General features: G+C 37.2%; 1 protein-coding gene across 14 annotated transcripts in view; it reads right to left on the reverse strand.

The window, feature by feature from the left end:
- The window catches only part of LOC105466614 (teneurin transmembrane protein 3), a 2,765,046-nt gene that overhangs the window by 2,260,482 nt on the left and 480,019 nt on the right, over window positions 1–24,545 (reverse strand). For all 14 annotated transcript variants that reach the window (XM_071092800.1, XM_071092799.1, XM_071092798.1 and 11 more), the window contains one exon: window positions 21,388–21,424. The gene's annotated coding sequence lies outside the window, so the exon portion shown is untranslated. The remainder of the gene's footprint in view (window positions 1–21,387; window positions 21,425–24,545) is intronic.

Below are 24,545 nucleotides of genomic sequence, written 5' to 3' on the forward strand. Positions count from 1 at the left end.
ATAGGTTAAATTATGTTCTTGAGATCTTTTACTTAAAGACAGAAACAAGATTTGTTGCTCAGTGATACGCGTGTGTGCGTGTGTGTGTGTGTGTGTGTATAAATATAAAATTGGGTAGGATAGGAGGACAAATACATCCACAAAATATAGTAATTTTCTACATTATTATTTTTAGTTGTTTTGTAGTGTACTGTTTTGAATCTTACAATACCTTTCCTGACGAAAATGCAAATAAATAAATAAATAGATGGAAAGACACTCTTGTGTCATCTCTTCTTTCTAATAATCCTACACTGTAATAAAATTTTGACTTTAGAAATGTTTGCTCATAAACAAAATATAAAGAGTGTTTGTTTATTACAAAGTCCCAAGTGAGTCACAAATTTAGGACAGAAAAGTTAAAACATTAAAATATAAACCGAATAGGCAGTTTTAAGAGCATGTTTAATTTTGTAGACTTATTTTGAATCATATTCCATTAACATCCTTGTTTTATTTATTTAGGACTCTTAGCTGAAGCTTTGGTCAGGGTGTTTTGGTTCATGACATCCTAGTAAGTCCTTTCATTTCTGATTTTTTTCCTTCCTCCCTCTCTTCCTGAGATGTTTGTAATATTTCCTCTATATTGGATTGCTAAATTCTGTTTCTGTTGAGATATCTGTCAAGCTTACTGACTCATAGTCCAAATGCCTTTACACAGAATCTGTCAGGGTAGAAATAATCCTAGAGAACCTGCTACTGGAGGCTCATTTTATAGATAAAGAGAAACCAAGATGTTAGCTGGAATTAGCAGAATACAAGTGCACTTCAATCTAGAACTTTTTCCACTACATGACAAAATTAACTCCCATACATGAAAAACATATAAGTCATATAAACAATAATGTTTTATTGATGGATAGTTTTTAGTATACAGGTTAAAAATCTAGACTCTAATTTCAGTCAGCCTTGGTGAGAATCCCCATTCTGTACTTTACTTGTAATTTTTAGCAAGTTCTGTACCTTCACTAAGCCTCAGTGTTCTCATCCATTAAGTGAGGACAATAGTTCTTAGCTCAGAGCTTCTATGAGGGTGGGGTGAAGTGATATTTAAGTCACTTAGTTTAGTGCTTCACACTGAAAAGCACTCAACTGATTTCTCTAGTAGAAGACATTTTAAATGTTTACTCTATTGTAAATCAAACTCTTTGCTGTTAAACATCATTATCAATATTTAAAAAGCCAACCTCTCAATCGGAATTATCTAGAGAATGATCGATGTAATGTTATTTTCTATATCCCTTTACTGATAAAAATCACAGTTTCATTTTCCACCAAAAGTTACCTTTCAATGTTCTTTGGTTGGCTCAAGTGACAGGGACTCAGGTAGACTGCTGCAAGAAATGACTTTCTAATAGAAGGGTTTTAACTAATTATCTGAGGAGCTATCAGGAAGTCTGGAATCTATAAGTATATTAATGAAGAATAAAAGATTAAAAAGGACAAAAATGTATCAAACAGGTAACTGATACCTACATGTAAAGTAAAACTCCTACCTAAGTGGGAGATATTTTTGCTCTTCTGCTCTTAAGCTTAATATAAAAATAGGGTGTTATACATATGTGTTAACTGAATACAATTATTTAAAATTAGGTGAGCCTTGAAAGCAAAATGAAATACAAAAATTTTCCCCAAAATTTCTAATATAGCTTGACACATCATTAGTAAAAACAAAAAAAGGTATATTGTTAAGGAACAAGTGAGTGTATAATAAAACATTTAAACAGAAATAAAGATACTTATACATATATTATAATTCCATAATGTTATAAGAAATTGTAAAAATAGTTTTATAATCTAAGAAAAATCCTGGCTATTTTAGAAGATAATTTTGTGACAATTTGGATGTCATTAAAAAAAATCTAACTAAGGACAAAAAACTCGTTGTCAAAGTCACAGTATTTCTAAAACATAGGTTTGAATAGGATGCTATTCACAGTAGAATCTTGAGACTTTAAATAAATCCAATAGGCTTATGTTTCAAACCATTCTAAGTTTCAGATTTTTAGGAAATACTTTCAAGTGACTTATTTGCAACCCAATGACACCAATAAATTCCTAAAATGTTTATGCTCAGAGTGATCTGTGAGCACTGGTCTCTCATTATTTATCTTAATTGGCTTTATCTCCTGGTGCCACCATCATAGATCTGTTACCATAGAGATGCACTCAAGGTGCCAGCAGGAGGACAAGTGGGTTTAATCTCTTTACTTTGGAACATATCAGTGTTATTAGAAAATAATTAAATTAATTATGCTGGCCAAATAACGTAGGACATTCTTGTATCTAAGGAGAAAACTTAATCTTGTATTTTTGCTTACAGAGCTCACAGTAGTTTGTAGTAGTTGATACGCATTATTTTTTCTGTAAGTAAAAAAAACACAAAAAAACCCAAAAACAATTCTAAAGACAGATAATCTTTTCTCCAACTCAAATGCTACCAAAGCCCAAATCAATATCCTCTAAATTAATAATTATTCATTGTTTCAATGATTTAGACTTTGTTAGTAGGCATATTCGATGTTCAGTCTCAGAGATGACTTTGTACAAAGAGAGAAAGAGGACTATGGAGGAACGGTAGCAGGCATTCTGACCCTTCCAGGCTGGACAAGGTTTCTCATGGTGCAAACAGGAGCCCGAAGACTGTGGAGACAACTGCATATGAATTTCCTGAGGGCAGGAAATTGTGGCTTACAAATATACTTGGCACATAGAATGGGTTCAACGTGTGTTTATTGAAATACATGGAGACAATAATGACTCAGTGAATAAACCTGTCTAATATAGGGAGTGGGGTGATAACAAAGGCACTGCTCCCCTCAGCCACAGTCAGGTATGGCAGCCTTTGTTGTTGAGAACGCTAAACATCTGTCCCAGATCTCTAATCCTGACCATAACATCCTATCTTCTCGACACACAAAAAGATATTATTCAAGCGTTTGTTTAGGGCATGGTTTAGAGACAATCTGGCTATGCTTTATGCAGACAAAACCTTAGCTCAGCATGTTTTGCATTGATGTTTCTTGTAAATAGCAATAAATAACACAAGCAATAATTATTAAATAAGTGACAGGGAAATCTTTTATTTACAAATTATTGGAGTAGAGCTCCCCCTTAGCTCCCTAAAGCAAACGTGACAGACTCCAGATCTGCCACTTCCCTTGCATGATTATTTGGTCACTCCCTCCCCATTTGTTTTTATGTTCCCAGCTAGTTAGTCATGTGTACTGATGCTTCTCTGCAACGATACTGACCACTTCTCTCTAGTCTGTAAAAAATAAGCCCTGTCAGTGACGGGCTGCAATTGTGTCTCCTTAAATCATTCTGATGGGATCACTGCATTTGGCAACAATCAAATAAATACTCAGTTGCTTTTATTGTTTGCTCGAGCAAAGTAATATCTTTAAATGAGTGCATACTGTAGTTAAAGCATTAAATGATGGGCTATAAAACATGCATTGCCTGTCATTTATTCCTGCTATATTTTGTGATTCCTAGAGTTACTTGTTTGATGCATGGGATAGTTTGATGGTTACTATTGATTCATTTGGATCTAGCAGTAAAGTCATGAGATGGATAGAGGTAAGGTCTGAAAATGATAGTTTTTTGAGCTACATTTAAACTTCAAGCAGAAGGATGCTCAAAGAAACATAGGAGCAATAATATGGTTCTTTTTTTTCCCCAAGTAGAGTATGCATTGAAGGGACTGTGTCAGAAGTTATAACAACATGGAGCCCAAGATGGGACTAGTGTGGTCTTTGCTTTATGGAGCAAGATAGCCAAGGAACCTGGTGAGGCAATTTCCTGATGCAATTCTTGAAGTGTCAATTAGGAGGCTCTTAGTGTATTTGTGTATTTTCATTTTTACCTAGTCATAAGGTACTAAACAAACAAACAAACAAAAAGTTAAAAACAGTGATAAAAAAGCACGTGGCATGGGTCCAATTTGAGAGCAACAAAATGCCCTGAGAAGGGAGGGTGCAGGCCCTGAGCAAGCTTCCTGGCTATGTGTCCACACCTCCTCTCTCTGGACTGCAGGAGGTCTCAGTTCTGGTAGAGAACCCTGCAGGCTTATTGGGAATTGCTTACTCTCAAAAAGCATGGGAATTTCCTAGTCTGGAGCAGCTTTAACCCTACTAATAATGGAAATATTAGGAATGGTCATTATCTACAATCTAGGACCGACCCTAGAAAAGTTTGGTGGAGGTGGCTTGATCTGTTTTTCTCAACCACAGCAAGGATCTGCCAGGGTGTTCTGTTTCACTGCACCTGTTAACCTCAGGAATCTAACTTGACCCAGAAAGAAACAGACTCATTCTGTTTCCTGACCCTGATACTAGTCGCTTGGACTACAGGGTTCCCCCATATTGGCTGTCAATCTGCCCAGTTTCTTGGATCTTAGGCTAAATATCTACACCTGTCTCTCCCAGCCGTTGTTTGCAAATTCTCAGAGTACCTATTTTCGACACTTACTCTAGCTTCCAGTTTGACGTGTAGCTTCCAGTTTGACGTGTAGCTTCCAGTTTGACGTGAAGAAGTCTAATTAGTTGTCAGTTCCTGGGTATTCCCTACTCTGATTTCTCCAACTTCTGAATGCAGTTCTCATTTCTAAATTACGCTAAGAAACAATGCTCTGTGTCTTATACTATTTGAATGGAATGGATGTGTATAATCAGTGAGAAATATGTCACTGAAGCACATGCCTTGAATCACTAGTATATCAAAAACATTGATGTATTATAATTATACATGCAAGAGAGATATACTCTAGGAGCTATGATTTAGAAGCCAAAGTGCAGTATCAACCATACAAAATACTGTGAGGTAGTGTAAATTGCACTAAATGTATAGTAAGAGAGTTTTGATAAGCTTCTTTCATAAAGAGGGGTAATAAAAAATTAAGGACCTAAGTTTCTAATGTGCAAAATCTAAATAAGGATAAATTAAGTACTGCATTGTGCTAAGGCCATTCTTTGGTGAAGTAAATCCATAATATATTGGTAAGTTGCCTACACATGGTATTTACATACACAGACTAAGGGTGTTGTACAAGATGAAAGACAAACAAATGAAAACAAGTTAAATTTCTAAGTCTCCTGCTATGACTTAAGAATGTCATTGACTTCTCACTCTTCATTTTTTTGCCCCCAAGCCCCACCTTGCTGGAGGGCTTGCCTGTAACCACAAAATTGGCTAAAGTTGGAGTCGTTTCCGTGTGCTCACCAAGCTGATAGGAATGTCTGGAAGAGAGTGTTTGCTTGTCAGGAATGCTGCAGAAAGAAACATATTTTGGGGGTCCTAAGCAAGAAACGAATATAGGTTTTCTAATGGAAATATCCTAATTGCGACAAATGATGGTTTTGTGCTATGCTGCATTGTGAATCAAGTCATCAAAGTGAAGTGTAAACAAAACTTTGGGTGCACAAGATAATCCTTGGAGTACAGTTAAAAAAAAAGGTAGAATTGTAATTTGTGTTTTATTTTTCGGTCCTATCTTTTTGACCTTCTATTTTCACAAATGTGTTATAATGCACACAATATATTAGGATAAAATATATGCAAAGGATTTCTAATATATAGAACATGTATTCTTAAAACATTTTTACTAATAGAGTTCCAAGAAAGCTTGGCGACTACAATTGATATACATACAGATACTATGATTTGTATGACAGTGTTAACCTGCATTGTGGATAGGCTGAAAATTCTGTCTCCCATTTATAACAATGAATGTGGGAATATTCTTTGTAAATAAGTCATTAGAATTATGACCTACATATGAACTCCTGTTGTTCACCAATGTGTATGGTAGGAACTCTTGAAGGCCTAATAAGAAGAAAATGTAAATTCTTACTAACAACCTCTGATTCCTGCTCCCTTTGGTATCTCAGATCAGTTTAACCAGCCATTATCCAACTGGTGGTTGGATCTATACCCTCTATCTCCTACGGAGAACTCATACATCATATTAAAAGGGCTAGCCAGAAAATTGTAACTTCTTTCTAGTGAGCCGCATAATGATTGTATCTCACATTTTTATAACACCTTGCAGTTTATAACGCATTTTCATATCCATTATCTCATTTCATATATTGCCCACAAGCCTCTGGCTTCCTGGGATTCTATGATTCAAATGTCTCAGCAGTAACTTTATGCACCATACTTTTCGATAATGTTGGGTTTTCTTACATCTTGCCATTCTGTGTCAATTTTACATTCCTGAAGGGTTATGAGCTTCCTCTCTCATCTTAAAAATTCCTCTCCCCTCCATGTCACACTGAACACAGTAGGCGGTCAATCCACACTTGTTGGATGGTTGGACTCATTACGCCTCAATCTGGCTTCCTTCTGGTCAGGCCGGCTACTCGCCGACTTACTTGAATCAAATGACTCCTCAAACCCCACAAAGACTTCTCTATTTCTTCATCATTCCCCAACTAGCTACAGGTAGTTTGATTTTCTGAAACACAGAATTTTTTCCCAACACTGGTATTTACTGTACACTCTTTATTCACATCTCCATATCTAGCTTTTCTAGGAACGTTTATCTATGCTGCAGAGCTGGAGTGAATTTAAAAGGTGTTACAGAATGTGTAAGTCCATGGTTTATGTTGGTAGTGAATTCTGTTTGGCAACAATGACTTATCATTCAATCAGTATTGATTGTGTATTTGACAAAAACGAGCCAGGTAGTTGGTGTAGAACTTAGAGAGTTGGTGTTATACTGTAGGAAAGGCTGTTCCCAAATAACTATAAAACCAAGAAGACGGTATTTAGTATCAAGAAAGACATTTCGAATGTGTTTACAAGTTCAAAGGAAGAAAGAGTACATTCAATTAATGCTGACAAGTTTAATAACAATCACAAGGGTTTATGAAGTTCCTATTTATGCACAACGTTTGTTAAAAATAAATTAGTGAAAGCAAAAAGATTTAGTCTCTGTGTTTATGAGCACATTATGTTTTAATAAAAACATTAAGGGCATAAAGAGGAATCAGTATTACACACAAATACAAATTAAATGTTAAAAGTAGTAGCAGAGAATTGAAAGTGATAAAAATTTAATATTTCTCAAGCTGTCCCTCATTACTTACAAGTGATTTAGAGACGTGATTCCTGCCGACATCCCAGTACAGTGGAGAGTCATAAAAAAAATGGGTAATACGGAAATTCTGTTCTATTGAGCAGCCCTAGCATTTTGTTCAAGGAGTTGATAGGACTGTGGTTCCCTTTAGCAAGACGTGGCTTCAACATCCATAATTCAACTTACCTGTTCATTCAATTATAGTGATTCTGCTGAGAGGTGTGGCAAACACATTCTCCACAGGAAAACATAATGACAACACAGAGAATGTTCTGAAAAAATCACTTGCCAGTTTTCAACACTGTCTCAAAGACTGACCTCAGGGATACATGTTTTCATTTTAACTACTTTCCCTTACTATTTCTTAAAGCCACTGGCTCAAAAGTTAGAAGACTAAGCTAATGAGAACTCCCTCCTCTGTATTTTAGCTATTTAACTTAAGAGAGTTAACCAGAATTTATACTTATTTAACATTGTATGATGAACTAGAAATGCCCGTTATAGCTCCCAACCACAGGTGAACCTTTTGACAAATGAGTTTTAGAAAGTGTCGCGCAGATACTTCTGCCTTTCACAGATGTGCAGAGAAAAATATCATAAGTACATGGGAATTGAACTTCCCTGGTATATAATATTTATGCCCTTAGGGTACAGGAAAATTGGCCAAAAGCCAGTTCCTAAATAAATATTCATTGATTCTACCCTAAGGGCACTTGTATCATATTTTACTAATAAGGATGTTGTTTCTGGAGGCGGCATTATAAAGAGTAGAGGCTAACGAAATAGCACTTTTATTATCTTTGCTTTCTCCTGAAGGAGACAGAAAGAAATGAAGAATGTGTATTTTGTTGCCTAAATGAATCGAAAAAGTCCCCAACATGTCAAATCAAATAAATGTATGTGAATTAGTCTATGGTTGAATTGTACGAATGTTGATGAGGCTGTAACGTTTCTGGGGCTAAATCTAATTATAAAGGCCGATATCCCCTTGCATGTACACTGACATCTGTGTAAACGATCTGTTTAAAATGCTATTATAAAACTATTTCCTAAAACCTTTCTGGAAATTTTGTATTTGAAAAAATTATTTCAAAGTGTCATTCTCTAAAAGCTTCTGAACTAATGGCATAGGAACTTCATTTTTGTTCTATCCCATTCTCTGAACAAAGTTGTTCTTGTTGAACTAAGCAATCATTTGGCAGTAAAACTTCCGTAGTTCCAGCTTCCATAGGTGTTTGTGTTATGAGAGGAGTCACAACTGCAGACTGAAATAGGGCATCTTGAGAACATATATGATATTACACAATCTTCCTTTGCTGTTCTTCAATACCAGGAAAATCAGTGTCAGTCTGCCGCTGAGATCTCAATGGCTTTGGAAGAGGAACAAACTTTTCTGAGTTTTGAAGGTCGACGTCCACATGAGCAACCATATTCTCCTATAAAATTTTCTTTTGTACCACCATCAGAGACAACATTCTGTACTGACTCAGTGACTGGACCACAGATCTCAATCCGTCCGACATTTCCTACATTCTCAAATAATACACAGAGGTGAGATCTGAATAAATTTTAAGAAGCTAAGTTTTCCCTTTGGATAACAAGAAAAATATATTATGTCAGGATTACAGTATATGATTTTTATAATATGCATGAAGTTATCTTGATTTATATCTACAAATAATAAATAAGTTCCCTTTTTTGAAGAATTACTCAATTAGTTGTATTAATTATACTATATTATAATCAGGTATTTTTAGTTTTGTGAAGTATCTTTTCCACGTTTGGGTGTTTTATACTTAGGGTAATGCTGAGCATTAGATAAATTAGATGTGGAGTTTAGTAGTTCTCAGATCTTGAAATGAGCTGCTTACATATAAGGAACACCCATATTCTAATATCAGGCAGGTTGTTTGGACCCAGTGCTGGGATTAGAATCTAGTTTCCTTACTTCTGGCCAAAACATTTTGTTGCAGTTACTTTATTTATTTATTTTGTCATTATACAGCATCAATTGTTGTGTTGTCACATGGCATGTGAATAATGCAACCTAGTTTAACAGTTCCTAGTTTAATATAAACTAGAGGCAAAATCAAAACTAAACAAAGTCAGCCAGCCAACGTTGAGTGCTATTATAGGATTAGCACCACATTAGAGGCTGCATAAAATAAAACTCCACCCCAAGGAAGATTGTTATTTAATCAGAGGAATACGGGAAACATTTCCAGATATCAGAAAATATAATTCAATGAAAATTAGTAATCATGCATCATCTAAAATAGGGGTTCAGATGCGGGAGATAGAATTAGAGACTGCACAGTAAGATTCACAGACGACAGGCTGAAATGAGCAAGCTACATTTTAGCATCGGTGAGTACAGAGCGCTTTCTAGAAGAGAGGTCACGCAATGGATTAGGAGGTAAGTTTGCAGAGTCAGGCTAACGAGGAGACACACTGAATGCCATGGTAAGAACTCTGGACATAAAAATATTGGAAGGTTTTTGAGCAAGTGAAAAAAATGTTTGGAAATGTTACTTTGGCAACGGCAAGAATGACAGTATGGAATAGATTGGCAGAACGAAGGCAAAATGGTTAGACACATATTGCATTGTTAAGGTAAAAAATGATGACTGGAGAATTATGTGCCACACTTATTCATAAGAAAGAATATGTGAATCTTGCAGATGTTTCCCTCTAGTACAACCAGAGGCCAAGAGGAACCTAGTAATTCAAACAGATCTTTCAGCAATCAGTAGAAGAGCCCTTCACATCTTCATAGGGTCCAGTGTCAACTTGCTTAGACATTGAATCATCTTGTCAATTCCTTCATGACCCACATTGAAGCCTCATACTTGTCCATTATGGTCCTTACAGTCTCTGTGAAGTATCATCTGGTTTTCTAGACACTGTAGTTAAGGTTTATTTATTTATTATCATTATTATTATTATTTTGAGATAGAGTCCCACGCTGTCACCCAGGCTGGAGGGCAGTGGCACAATCTCGGCTCACTGCAACCTCCACCTCCGGGTTCAAGTAATTGTCCTGCCTCAGCCTCCTGAGTAGCTGGGACTACAGGTGCGTGTCACCACGCTTGGCTAATTTTTTGTATATTTAGTAGAGACAGGGTTTCACTGTGTTACCCAGGATGGTCTCGATCTCCTGAGCTTGTGATCCACCCACCTCAGACTTCCAAAGTGCTGGGATTACAGGCGTGAGCCATTGCGCCCGGCCAAGATTTATGTTTTATCAAGAAATTCAACCATGCAGTGTCCATGGGTTCTGCATCCTCAGATTCAACCAACCCCAGATTGCAAATATTAAAAAATAAAAACAACAATAAAATAACAATAAAAATAACACAACAATAAAAATAATAAAAGGCTGTATAACAACTGTTTATATAGCACTGACAATGTATTAGGTATTATGGTTAGAGTAGGCAGATAGTTAGACATGAGTGGGACATGGGGGGCATGAAAAAAGGGAGGTCTGGAAAACCTGACACCAGAAACCAGAAACCGGCATGCTAAAGATGACCAGACAAGAGGGGAAATAACTATGCAGGAAGAAACACCGCTTAAGACGCCCAGTAATTGCTCACTCTGCAGTTAACTTGTCAGAATGTAGCTACCTAAATGCGGATAAGGAGGAGAAGAGGGCAAAGGAGAAATCCCTAAGACATACAAAAGCACGGTAAGTGCAGATTTAACTGCTATGCGACTTTCCCAGGGTGGCAGTAATGAGCAACTCCACCACTAGGTAGAATTCATATCCAACACCTGGTCCATGCAGGTGCATCACTGACAGTAAGGGGGAATCCCCCAAACCTGGGATGGAAACTAGGTGGGGTAAAGGTGGGGACAAGGCAGCAGCAAGAAAACCAGATGAAGAAAAAAGGTGGAGACTTAAGACAGAGGAGGAAACTTCAAGAAAAATCTGACATCATAAAAACCGAATGCAGATCTCTCAGGGCTGCTGCTGGCTCATTCTCTTTCAGCAGCCCACTCTGCCTCATCTTTCAGAGTGTCCTGTCTCTCTAAATCAACTCTCTGCTCTCTATTTTCCTTCACTAAATTCTCCTTTTTGGCTAAATTGTCTCTTGGCTGAATTCTTTCTCCCAAGTGAGACAAGAACCAAGATTTGTGCACTTCCTGGTAACATTGCAAGTAATCTAGAAATGATTTAAAGTATATGGAAGAATGTGCATAGGTTATATGCGCATAGTCATTTTTTTTTACAAGGGTCTTGATTCTCATATCTGTGGGTGTTCCTAGAGCCAATTCCTCAGGGATACCAAGAGATCACTGTATTTGTATGTACCATAGCAACATTTTCTGCAGACATCCCTGAGCTACTATTGAAGAATACATCTATAATTTAAACTTCACACTTAATGGCTAACTGAATACATGGAAGAAACAGTGTTGGGGAAAAGATAATAATTCAAAAATAAATATAAGTCTGATCCTGGATAGTGGGAGAATAATCAACATTAAGTGTTTCTCAAAATTTAGTAAAGAATATACAAAATACCATGAAAATGTTCTCACACTTCATTCTTATTAAAGTGCACTTAATTTTATCTACTTATAAACAGCAAAATCACTCTTATAAAATTGAAAAAGTATCCTCAAACTTTAAAAATCTGTAAAACCAGTACAACTTAAAGTAACCGTTTCAAGTTCTTTACATAAAAAAGCAGGAAATCGTGCCATTCACAGCAAGATGGATGAGCCTGGGGGACATTATGTTAAGTGAAGTAAGTCAGGTGCAGAAAGATAAACACTGTATGTTCTGACTCACATGTGGACCCTAAAAAAGTTGATCTCGTAGAAGTAGAGAGTAGAATAGTGATTACCAGAGGCTGGAAAGGGTAAGTGGAAGGGGAGATAGAAAGAAGTTGGTTAACAGAAACAAAATTCCAGCTAGGCAGGAGGAGTAAGTTCTAGTGTTCTACAGAGCTATAGAATGATTATCGTAAACAATCATTTATTATAATTTGTCAAATAGCTAGAAGAGACCATTTTGAATGTTACCAACACAAAGCAGTGACAAAGGTTTGAGATAACTGATATGCTAATTACCTTGATTACATATTGTTTACATGTATCAAAATATCACACTGTAGCCATAAATATGTATAATTATGTTTCAATTAAAATATATATATTAAAAACTGTAACTTTCCTGTCTGAAAAATAAACAAAAGAGGTATAATATATTATCACTGGTAATGAAGTTTAGAGGGGACTAAACGGCCACTTGCAATATTACTAAATTTTAAAGTGGAAACCTTTATAAATTCCACGTTCTATTATTTGTCAAGTAACGACTTAATTCTCGCAACAGTTTTCTGTATTCTAACAACAGTGAAACAGGTGATTACAGCTTTCTTGGCTTCAGATGGCTTTAACTTAACATTAACACCTTATTTAAATGATTTCTCTTTCTCTCACTCTCTCTCTCCCCGCCCTCTTATGGTTTCTTACAAACTTTAGCAGTACAATTTGAAGTTGCATGGTACACAGTATTATAAGGTGGTTAATCAGGATCTCATTAGCATTCGTATATCAACATATTTAAAGATTAATGAAGAATAAAAACACAGAGATGCACACTTAATCATAACAATCTCATTAAAAACTCATGAACCCCTGAAAATAGGTTTGAGGTTGTCCAATTTCTGGGAAAATCAGGTTTGAGAAACACATGAAACAGTGGAAATCACAAAAAAAGAGAAGTGTTTACATTTCATTTGTTTGTTTGTATTCCAGGAACGATGATTCATTTTCTTTGGGCTAATCAGAGGTAGAAATGACGGGAGAACATTTTCAACCAAATGATGTATATGAACATTTTACATTTTCCTTGTAAGAGTTGCTGCCTCCAAACACACATTTTCCTCAGTGAGAGCAGTATTTATAATATGTATAAAACACTCCAGATTTTCGTTCTGTAAATCTATTCTTTCTGGGCTTTTAGCCAAGATGTAGGAACATGCTGATAACTCAGGTGACAATTTCTATATGACCTAGGTCATTATTATAGTTACAAATGGAATATTTGAGTTGTATGAAATTTATAATTCCATTTAACAAAAAAGGAGGGAAAAGCCTGACTTTTTGCATTATTTGCCATTTATTTCAACTGCTGCAGTTCTTTGAGAGTGGAAAATGGACGTCTACATGGTTTGAACAATAGCCATGATAGTCAGACTTATATTCTTGCCAGTGGGTGAAAAAAAAAATCAAAGGGAATCTTCAACTCTTAAGTAAATGTGAAGCTGTTAGAGGAAGCTGTTTCCTCCTTAATCCTTCAAATACTTGAATGTGGTTCATAGTTTTGTCCCCAAATGCTCTTGGGTATGTGTGAGTCTCCCAGGTCCTCTGCTGCTCCTTTAGAAACCCTCTGTTCCAACCATACTGCTGCAAGCAGATTTTTTTTTTTTTTCTGTCTGATCTCCTCTAAGGAGGCTATGTGAGTCTTGCCCTGCTAAGCTTGAGATCACTGTGGAGATACAGAGATGGGCAGACAAGGAACAAATGAGGAGGTGAATAAAGCCCAATAGATAGAAAGTTCTGAGCTCAAAGGCTGAGAAGCTAACCTTAGGTCTTAACTCCATGGGTCAAAAGAGGGGAAAGGGGACAAATGATAACAGCTTTTGTGTTCTGAATGGGGAAGAACTGGTGTAAATGAGTCAATTGTAACCAGATGCAAGCTGAAGGCATTTAGGCAGATGGCCCTAAACAGCACAGAACAGCCCTCTAGTAAGGAGGCTTCTATGGCTTAGGTAAACATGGCCTGGTCTCTAGTTATAAGGAACTCCTGTTGCTGATTAAGAAAAGTAGGTTGCACTTTGGGAGGCCGAGGCTGGCAGATCACTTGAGGTCAGGAGTTAGAGACCAGCCTGGCCAACATAGCAAAACCCTATGTCTACTAAAAATACAAAAATTAGCTGGGCGTGGTGGTGCATGCCTATAATCCCAACTACTGGGAGGCTGAGGCAGGAGAATCGCTTGAACCTGGGAGATGGCAGTTGCAGTGAGCCAAGATCACACCACTGCACTCCAGCCTGGGCAACAGAGCGAGACTCCATCTCAAAAACAACAACAACAACAACAACAACAACAAACACCAAAAATTAGCCAGGCATGGTGGTGCATGCCTGTAATCCCAGCTACTTGGGAGGTTGAAGCTGGAGAATCTCTTGAACTCAGGAGGAGGAGGTTGCAGTAAGCCGAGATCCTGTCACTGCACTCCAGCCTGGGTGACAGAGCAAAACTCCATCTTAAAAAAAAAAATTAAAAAAGAAAGAAAAGTAGGTTGATGATCTTATGATGGAGGCTGTGTAGCACGAAGCTGTTAGAATGTGTTAAAATCATACTGAGCAACATGCAAGGATGTTCAATACCTACTGCAGAGCAAAATCAGAAGTAGGCAATAAAAGCATGTAAACAAACCCTGGAACATCCTCGGAGAAAATCCTCAAGCCCGGAGATCCAGTGTCTCACATTTTCAAGCAGTAAGACTTTCAAAGTGCCTGCAGAACTGCTTGAGGGAATACGGAGATGGCACAGCTAAAGAATGGTAGAGTGTTTCTTTGATAGTAAATCTGGGGCATGAATAATAAAATACTACTTGGAAATACTTCCATTAGTTCACCTCTGGGAACTTATCTGAAGGGACTAATAGAGGTTGTACATAGGTACAGAGGTTCTCCTCATGACATTGTCACTAAGAGGGAAAACCAGAAAACAAGGTGAATGTTCAACTGTGGTGCATGTGTAGCATGAGGCTGTTAGAACGTGATAAAATGATACCGAACAACAAGTAAGGATGTTCGAGACATGTTGCAGAGCAAAATCAGAAGCAGGCAATAAAACCACATATAAACTGCGGTACGAGTCCATGTTCCAACTAGGAACGGACGGCACCTCCCTCTTATTAGGATAATTTCCAGACAGTTAAAGAAAGGAACCATTGACAAAGGTGTAAGTGGAATGTTCAGAAAACCCAAGAAGTTCAAAGGAAAATTCTCACCATGCCGAGGGTGGCAGGGACAGAGAAGGGGCAGCTCCTACAACCCAGAAGAGAGTCGCTGAGGGAAGTGTGCCTGGACAGGAACTGAGAACTGCGGCCAAGGGACACAGACAGCTTGAGGTGATCTTGGAGGGAGGGAGCCAGAGAAAGAAACCCTGATCTCACTCTCTTATATCCTTCTCATCTCCCTATCTATCTCTCTCCCTGAACAGACAAAATCCAGATCCAGAGAGACCTTGATGCCTCTCAGGAGAGAGGGCAGGATGGAAAACAGTGTATCTAAGAAAGAGAATTGGAATACAGTAGCCCCCCAACTCATTGAGGGCATACCTTCCCAGACCTACAGTGGATGCCTGAAACCACAAGTAGTAAGGAACCCCGGCTGGGCGCAGTGGCTCACACCTGTAATCCCCGCACTTTGGGAGGCTGAGGTGGGTGGGTCACAAGGTCAGGAGTTCGAGACCAGCCTGATCAACACGATGAAACCGTGTCTCTACTAAAAATACAAAAATTAGCCCAGTGTGTTGGCGCATGCCTGTAATCCCAGCTACTAAGGAGGTTGAGGCAGGAGAATCGCTAGAACCCGGGGGGCAAAGGTTGCAGTGAGCCAAGGTGGTGCCACTGCTCTCCAGCCTGGGTGACAGAGTGAGACCCTGTCTCAAAAAAAATACACAAAATAAAAATAAATAAGTAAATAAATAAATAAATAAAAATAGTACAGAAGCCGATATATCGTATGTTTTTTTCTATACTTACATACCTATGATAAAGTTTAATTTATAAATTAGGCACAGTAAGAGATTAACAACAATAGCTAATAGTAAATTAGGAGAATTAAAACCATATACGTGGACCCTCAATATCCACAGGTTCTGCATCCTTGGATTCAACCGACCCCAGATTGAAAATAATCAGAAAGATTTTTCTAATTTACAAATTTACAATTATAAATAATATAAATAAAAATGCAGTAGAACAATTATTTCCATAGCATATGCATTCTATTAGGTATTATATATAATCCAGAGATAGCTTAAACTATCCAGGAGGATGAGTGTAGGTTCCCAGACCAAGACCCACAGTGATGATGCTGACGGCTGGATGTCAGGAGCAGCCACATCAGTGACTAGCGGGTGGGTAGTGTCTACAGTGTGGCTGTGCTAGACAATTGGATGGCCCAAGTTTGGGGCAGGACAGAGCAGGATGGCATGATATTTCACCATGCTACTCAGAACAGCACACGTTTTAAAATGGATGAATTTGTTTATTTCTGGAATTTTTATTTTAATATTTTCGGGACCATAGTTGACCACAGGTAACTGAAACTGAGTAAGGTAAAACGACCTATAAGAAGAGATTAGTCTATATATTGCACAGGTACCATACATTGATTATGTATAAATACATGCATTAAAAGTCCAGTTGAACACTGGAATGCCAGTAGTAGTTATCTCAGAACAATTGGGTGATGGTGAAATTTTGTCTTCTTTAAATTTACCATGTCTAGGAGTTGCATTTGATGCTGTTTCTATAATGAACTTTCATTGTGGAAAGAAAAGCTTGCTCATGTTTATTTTATTGTATAATTCAAGTTGTAATATCTATACCGATTTTCAATATGAAGGTTTTGTAGTTGTTGTAATTATTTAAATGAAGAAAACTAATTCTTGGGAAATCTGAGGAGAAAAAGGTGGCCCAAGCACGCACCTTAATCACTCTCTAAAGTGGTGTGAGGCAAATATATTTACTCTAAGGTAAATGTATAAAAGTAAATGTGTGATGATGTGGAAAAAAGGATCGAATGCTAAATTTTATTCTATAGAGACGAAATTCATTTAAAGAAACCCAACATTTTATCTGGTTTTCTATGCTTTACATATTCACCTGAAATAGTGATATAAAGTTAGATCTCGCAAATATGTTAATGACCAAATTGCCAGTGAAAACATGTCAAAAGTTGGTAGGTATAAAGAAGCATAGAGCTTGATTCAGAAATAAAATACAGGTAGCATGGCTCCAGAAAACTAGGTACAATATCAGAATTATCAAAAAATAAAATAGAAATGCACGTGTGTCTTTGGCAAGGAAGTCAACAATATGTGATATAGATTTTAAAAAATATGTGCAAAACAGGACATTCTAGATGTAAAAAAAGTTTCTGGATTTTTCAGTCTTCCAGGAAAAACTGCATGCTAAAAAATAAATTTATTCAGAAGTGTTAACTTTAGATTTGAGTGCTTCTCATACTGTTGCAATGCTCACAACGGACACCCCTATCCAACTTCTAACATATAAGCCCAGATAAATTTGTCACGTGCTCCTTTTATGATCATTTTAATATCAGTGTGTGGATTTATCAAAATTAATATAGGATTGCTGTTTAAAACAATCAAGAAGCAAAGAATGAACAAAAACATCCATTTGTCTGATTGGGGAAGAAATTGTTTTGTGACAGGTATAATTAGTTGGTTTTGGCTTGAGAAGAGTGAGGCAAACCATAGGAAAGTTAGACTCACACAGATGATATGATGAGATAAAATATGAGGTATTTTCCTAAGGCACTAGAATCCAGCAGTAACTTTTCAGTAAAAATAGAAAATAAATCAACAGAAAACTTCAAGGCAAACAATCAACAAATGTCAAAGCTTTTCAATTCTTTATTATTAAAGCACTTGGAATGACATTTAAGGGTCATTTAAAAGTTCTCAGGGGAATCCATTGTCCTTTTTTCTTAGTCACCAGGATTAGTTAACTGTGCCCGGCAAAATGTGACATGCAGGTCTTCTATCATTTTTCCCAGAACTTTATTAATGTCATATATACATTGCATTATTCAAGCAGAGAATTTCTATTTAAAAATGAATCTCTCATGTATCACTTGTAAACTATTTTCATTTTTGGCTTTTTGCTATTAGAAAACACCGAGCTCCCTGTCAACACCGAGTTTATATTGGCAAGGAGCCTGGGGAGGGCCTGGCTTATTGAGTCGTGAGTCACATTACCACATGCAGTACATTTTGTCTGGTTTTCTTCTGTCTTGTATTTGCATATGCATGAGTAAATCCATAGAAGAAAAATAGCACATGAATTGCTTTTACGTGATAGAATGACGTTGGCATATTTGAACTGCTTTGGGTTGTCAGAAACCCCAGTATTAACCAATGATCACTCTGCCGAGTTTAGCCAAGTCACGTCCTTCTCTGTTTCCTGATCAGAAACACAAAAGTCATGATTCCCCCCAAACTTAACAAAACCGTTTGGCTCAGGTGTATGAGAATTTGTGATAAACAATAAATATAAATTACTCTTAAAATTTTGAAGGCAACTAAAAAATCAAAGGGGGTTGGAGAATAGTACAGAGAAGATTTAAAATAATGTGTTCGCAATTTTCAGAGGAGAACTAGATATCAATTTATGTCCGTTTGAAATTTTTTATCTGCAGTGGGAGAAAGCGGAAAAAGAGAAAGAGAATATTTACGTGAAGTCTCGTACGCATGTAGAAGCTTTATAGCAAGCATGGAGAGGAAGCAACGCTACTTTCATAAGTTTACAGGGCTGCCTGGGAATGACTTTGGGCCTCAAATTCTTCCCCATACCAAAGAGATCATCATATTCCCTTGCATTTAGGTGAAGCCATTACAAAAGCTCATTAAAATGTAAACACTATCTTGAAAGGCTATTGAAACACTTTCAGTCATTTAGCTATTCAATTACCCAGCAGAGTTTGGAGAGAAAGGATTGCAAGGAGATGCTTTTCTAAATAAAGGAATAAAAGAAGCTAGAACAGGCCCCACTTCTTTTTTTTTTTTTTTTTTTTTGAGATGGAGTCTCGCTCTGTCGCCCAGGCTGGAGTGCAGTGGCCAGATCTCAGCTCACTGCAAGCTCCGCCTCCCGGGTTTACGCCATTCTCCTGCCTCAGCCTCCGGAGTAGCTGGGACTACAGGCGCCCGCCGCCTCGCCCGGCTAGTGTTTTGTATTTTTTAGTAGAGACGGGGTTTCACCGTGTTCGCCAGGATGGTCTCGATCTCCTGACCTTGTGATCCGCCCGTCTCAGCCTCCCAAAGTGCTGGGATTACAGGCTTGAGCCACCGCGCCCGGCCTTAGGCCCCACTTCTAAGCTTTAGTATGTAGTAAAGAGGACTAGGTCTCTGGACAGGAAATAGCCTAAGTAGCGGCACGGAAGAGAAGACAAAAAAGGAAAGAAGTATTTAAGATTCACAAACAGTTACTAAAATGAGAGTTGTTTGTGTTCACAAAATACCTGTAAATCAATACCCGGGGTGTACACTTTGACACCAACAGAAGGCAGCATCTATATACAGAGTTTAGCAAGATATTATGCTTTATTTTATAGATATGAATATTCTACCAGGTTAGTACATTCAAGGCAAAGTTTATATACATAGAAGAAAAAAAGAGACAAACTTACCATAAAATTATAGTTTTATCAGACACAGCAATAAGGAATTTGTTTGAGGTTGTATACACAAGATGAGATTGACTTTTAGGGGAAAGCAGGGAACCAACAAATCACTTGCAGCATGTTTATGGCAGTTGTGCAAAATAAGTATTATTATATTCAGTCTGAAAACTCATTTAAATGTCTCAGAGAGGTTAAGTAACTTGCCTGAAGTCACACAGCAAGTAAGAGCTGGAGGTAGGTCTACAAGTGAGTTCTAACTGACCCTAAAGCCTACATTCTTTTGACTACCCAGTTTGTATGGAAGGAGGGTAAAACTTTCAAAATCGTTAACTTTTTTTACTTTTCTTGATTGTTTTTCAACAATGTAGTCTAAACCATGGCTCGCATAACCTGTACATCATGTATTTATATAGCTTAAGATTAAACTTATAAAAAAAGAACTTTGTTGTAATTCTGTCATAGCTGCCAACTTCCATGACAAGGCAGAATTTGTGAATTACACTTTTAAACATAATTCTTCGTAGCTTACTTAACAGAATTATGGGCTCCTACCATAAGAGAGCAGGAATTTACAAGTAACAGACGTGCTATTTTCATAATGCAAAGTGCCTGGAAAATACATTGCTTTGCTAACCACATAACTAGCTGTGATAGTTAGCATGATGCTAATACATCAAGCTAATACACCAACATTACCTGATAGCAGAAATACAACCCCATAAATAAACAAGTATTAGGTGGAGGAAAGAGTTATAATTTATTAATTTACTTATCTTGGCAACATAATTACACACAGAGTTCCTCTGTTATTACAACCAGAAGCTGAATTCAAATGCCCTAAAGGCAAGAAGTTTCTCTCCTTACAGCATCCAAAACGTATAAAAGTAAAAAAGTGATTATACTCAACCAAGAGGTATAAACAAGTGGAACTTCCAAGCTAGAGCAATAATAGAGATTGATGTTTGCCAGGGATGCTGTAGAAGGCTGTCTTTTGAAGACATTCACCATGACTTGTTAGAGAAACAAAGACCATACCAGGAATACAGTAACTAATCACCCCTCTATATTTTCACTGTCTGAATGAATGCTTAGGGAAAGACAAACTGAGAAATAACACAACGAAGTAGACATTTTGGGGTATATAATAAAGTACAAAGTATTCTCTACTTAAGCATTTAGTTTTCTTTTAAGCATCACAGAATTCTTGAAAATTTAAATACTAGAGTTAGCCAGCTCTAAAATTTAACTCATGGTTGCAACTAATACTTTGCAAAATTTGAAAATATAAATGTAGTCTGGTAAAAGCTGATCAGTCTTTATTGGTAAGTAATATCTTTCAGACACAAGCATTTTTAACTTTCAAAATGTATAAGCCATTCTCTGATTCCAATTAACCAAACAAATAACAAAGAAAAACTAAAAAACAAAAAACAAAAAACAAAAACCTGTGACCATAAGTTACCGGTAATTTCCAGGAAAATTATCTACATCCATCTAGAACTGAAACAAATGTGATCAAACTGAACTGTGTTAGTTGTATCTCACTTCAACAGGTATTTCTTTTAAAAATCACCAGGTTAATTAATTATTCTTACTAAAATAGAAAAATGTGCCAGTTTGTCCTTTATACTTAATGTCAGCAGCATGAATAATAATCTGGAGCTTAAGATAATTAATACTATACATCCTCGCCTTTGAACAACACAGCTGTCAGCCATGGGGCTTTAAAATTAACAGGCTCTTCAAAGCTATAAATCAGAAATGATGATAATTTTATATAATGTTTCTTAAAAAGGCACTTACCTTTTGAATGGAAAACACACTTCTAGCAGCAAATTGCCTGTTAAAATAAAACATATCATTTATTGGTATCCAGTAAATGATATAAAGAATGATGCATTGTTATACTAAGCACAATTACAGCGCAACTTTAAAAAAAAAACTTTTCCTGACCTCATTTAGTTTCTTTTTTACCCAAAAAGAAAATCACCTCCTCGGTGGTAATAATTAAATGCTTTTCTGTTCATTGCATGTGCACTGAAACCACAAAAGCTAATGAGTTTCATGTCTGAGAGCAAAAACAGGAATTACAGGGCACATTATCCGGGTCATGGGTGTAGATTGGAGCATATTCCACTCAATGTCTATAATGAGAAGCATGTGGATTAAGGTCTACTCCAGAAAATTTAATGGTTAGGTGTCATAGAGAATTTCATTTCTACTAAATAAAAATAAAATACCACTGGGTAGAAGTTATTAATATCAAATGTACTCCTTTCAAATATTACATTAGTTATTTGAGTTCCTTATATACTTTTCACTGTACTGGATTAACGTCTAAGAGATTTTTATTTACAATACCTCACAAATATCACTGAGATGAAATAAGGTAAAATCAAGGTTTCATGCAATGTGTACCAAAGGTTACACTTGAAACAAGCCGGCCAGAATCAATATAATATTTAATCCCAATCAGAGGAAAAGAGGGATAACTAGGAGAAACAGCAGCAGTAGAAGAAACTCTTTTGATTGTTTACTTTCCAGTAGAACCTGAATTGGTTTTCTCAGAAGTGAAAACCAAAAGTATCAAGTATAATTTCCTTAGGAACTCTGCTTTATTTGCATATGCAAGACTACGCAGATGCATTTTTTTTCAGCTGTCTCTGTACGTCACAAATGCTGACGTTGAGTTTCTCAAATTATGGAGAATTGTTTTTAACTTTGTTTTATTGTATCTTCAAAACAAGTAAAATCCCAATGCTTGCAAAATTGATAATGTGTAGATACTAATTTGTAAACAGAGGTAGATCATGTTGCAAATTCATCTCAGTTCACCTGAGTGTTAAATTGTCAGGACAGCAAACTGCTTCTCACTCCAGTTCTAGATTGACTCTCGAATAAGATTTAGAAAGGGGTTGGGTGCTCAGGGATGGATGGAGTGGTCTGGCAATTCTCTTGGCTCCTTGGGAACAGCTCTGCTTCTGAGCAGGCCTTTCTCTCCCGGTGCCCTGTCTCTCATGTTGCACTAGTTGGGATTGCATTTCCTCCCTGATGGCGCCCTCTCAAGCAATTAAAGGCGAAACTGACTAATAGTAAATGAAACAATTGATATAAGTTTTCATCCCTCTACAGAGATGATTTCAAGATATCTCTGCTTTGATATAAAAAGAAGCATTTAGGGCAAAATAAATTTCTCAAGTTTTAGTTCTGTTCATTTTTGAAAATAAACAATTTATTACTGAACCAGCAAAGAAAAAGTTTTCTTCCCTTACCACTACCACGATAGCTAAATTTCCACAATCTCTCAAAATGGCTATTACTTTAGTTTGCCCAGAGTCTTTACAATTCTCTTGCTATTCATGCACCTAACCCCAACCCTAATCCTTTATCCACACAGATGTTGAGTGTTTTGTTTTTTTTTTTTTAATAAGCAGGTATAATCAACTTTCAATCCTACTTAACTATTGCAACCTTTTCTTTTTATCGCTCATTTAAAATCCTTGACATGGCCTCCAAGACTTGTTCAGAACCCTGCTGGCTTCCCTGTTCTAATTTTCCCAGCACCCTCCTCACTCATCATGCTGCAGAGACACTGGCCGTTCTTTTGTTGCTGAAATGTGCATCCCTGTTTCCTTTCTCAGGCTTGGGACCTTAGCAAACGTGAGAGCTGAGAAAGCCACTTCCCTCATCTAATTCTTGCTCTAACTTTTGAATCCCAAACATCCTCTCATTAAAGAGTCTTCCTCGAATCCTAAGCTGGATCCCTTTTGCAATATTGGAATTGTCTTTTGCTCAGTTTTCCATTTTCCAGCATTGCAGAGACAAATTCTGACCTCTGCTTAATCCCCTTTTGGATAGAGTGGACATAAAATTTATTGCTCACACTGGAAAAGTTTTGAGATTTAAAGAAGGAAGTAAATGAACAAGATGCTAGCACACTAATGTGATCCAGCACTGGGTTCGGCAAACCAGGGGCATATGGTCAACCCCTCTGTGGAGGAAGAGTTATCATTTTGTCTTGAGGTTGTCCAACATGACCTAAAGGGACAAGATGCAGGTAGCTGATGAGCTTGGAAAGCTGATGGCTATTCACATGACGTGTTATACAAACAGAGTTAAAGTGTGAACAGTTTTTAGTGTTTTTCCCTGTTGTAAACAACTGTGATAAAACATTTCCCTAAACAGCTCAAAGTAACATCACAACAGTATGCAATGAATGTTATCAGGTTATAAAGAGCTGGACTATAGCCCAAATCAAGGCCACCAATTAAGCGATATCTGGGCTTCATTCTGCACAAGCCAGGGCTGTAATTTCTCAGTCTTGCTGCCAACTTCTCTCTGGTTAGAAGCACATTCCTATCCATCAGCTTACCAATCAAGGGCTGCAGCCACTGACTTTAACGCTTCTACCTGAGTGCACTGGTGATGGACATAAGGACAGTGGAAGAGAGGTGGCCATTTAGCTCTTCTCACAGCTTTGCAAAGTCCTCTTTGAAAATATTTTAGGGTGAGACATGAATACTATTTTAGTGTGAGGAGGGGCAATAGACTCTTCCCTTCAGAAACTCATCTTCAAATGAACTCTTCACAGAAAAGATAAAGAAGAAAAAGCTGGGAGGCCAGTTGTGGTGGCTCATGCCTGTAATACCAGTGTTTTGAGAGGCCAAGAGGAGAGGATCACTTTAGGCTAGGAGTTTGAGACCAGCCAGGGCAACATAGTGAGACCCTCATCTCTCTCTGTATATATATTTTTAAGTCAACTGGATGTAGTAGTACATGCCTATAGTCCCCGCTACTCAGCAAGCTAAGATGGAAGAATTGCTTGAGCTCAGGAGTTTGAGGTTACAGAGAGCTATGATTGGATCCCTCCAGTCTGGGTGAGACAGTGAGACCCTGTCTCAGAAAAAAAAAAGAAAGAAAAGAAAAGAAAAAAACAGCATGGGTATTTTGATTTTTGAAAT

This window comes from Macaca nemestrina, chromosome 3 (assembly GCF_043159975.1).
Source record: "Macaca nemestrina isolate mMacNem1 chromosome 3, mMacNem.hap1, whole genome shotgun sequence".
Lineage (NCBI taxonomy): Eukaryota > Metazoa > Chordata > Mammalia > Primates > Cercopithecidae > Macaca > Macaca nemestrina.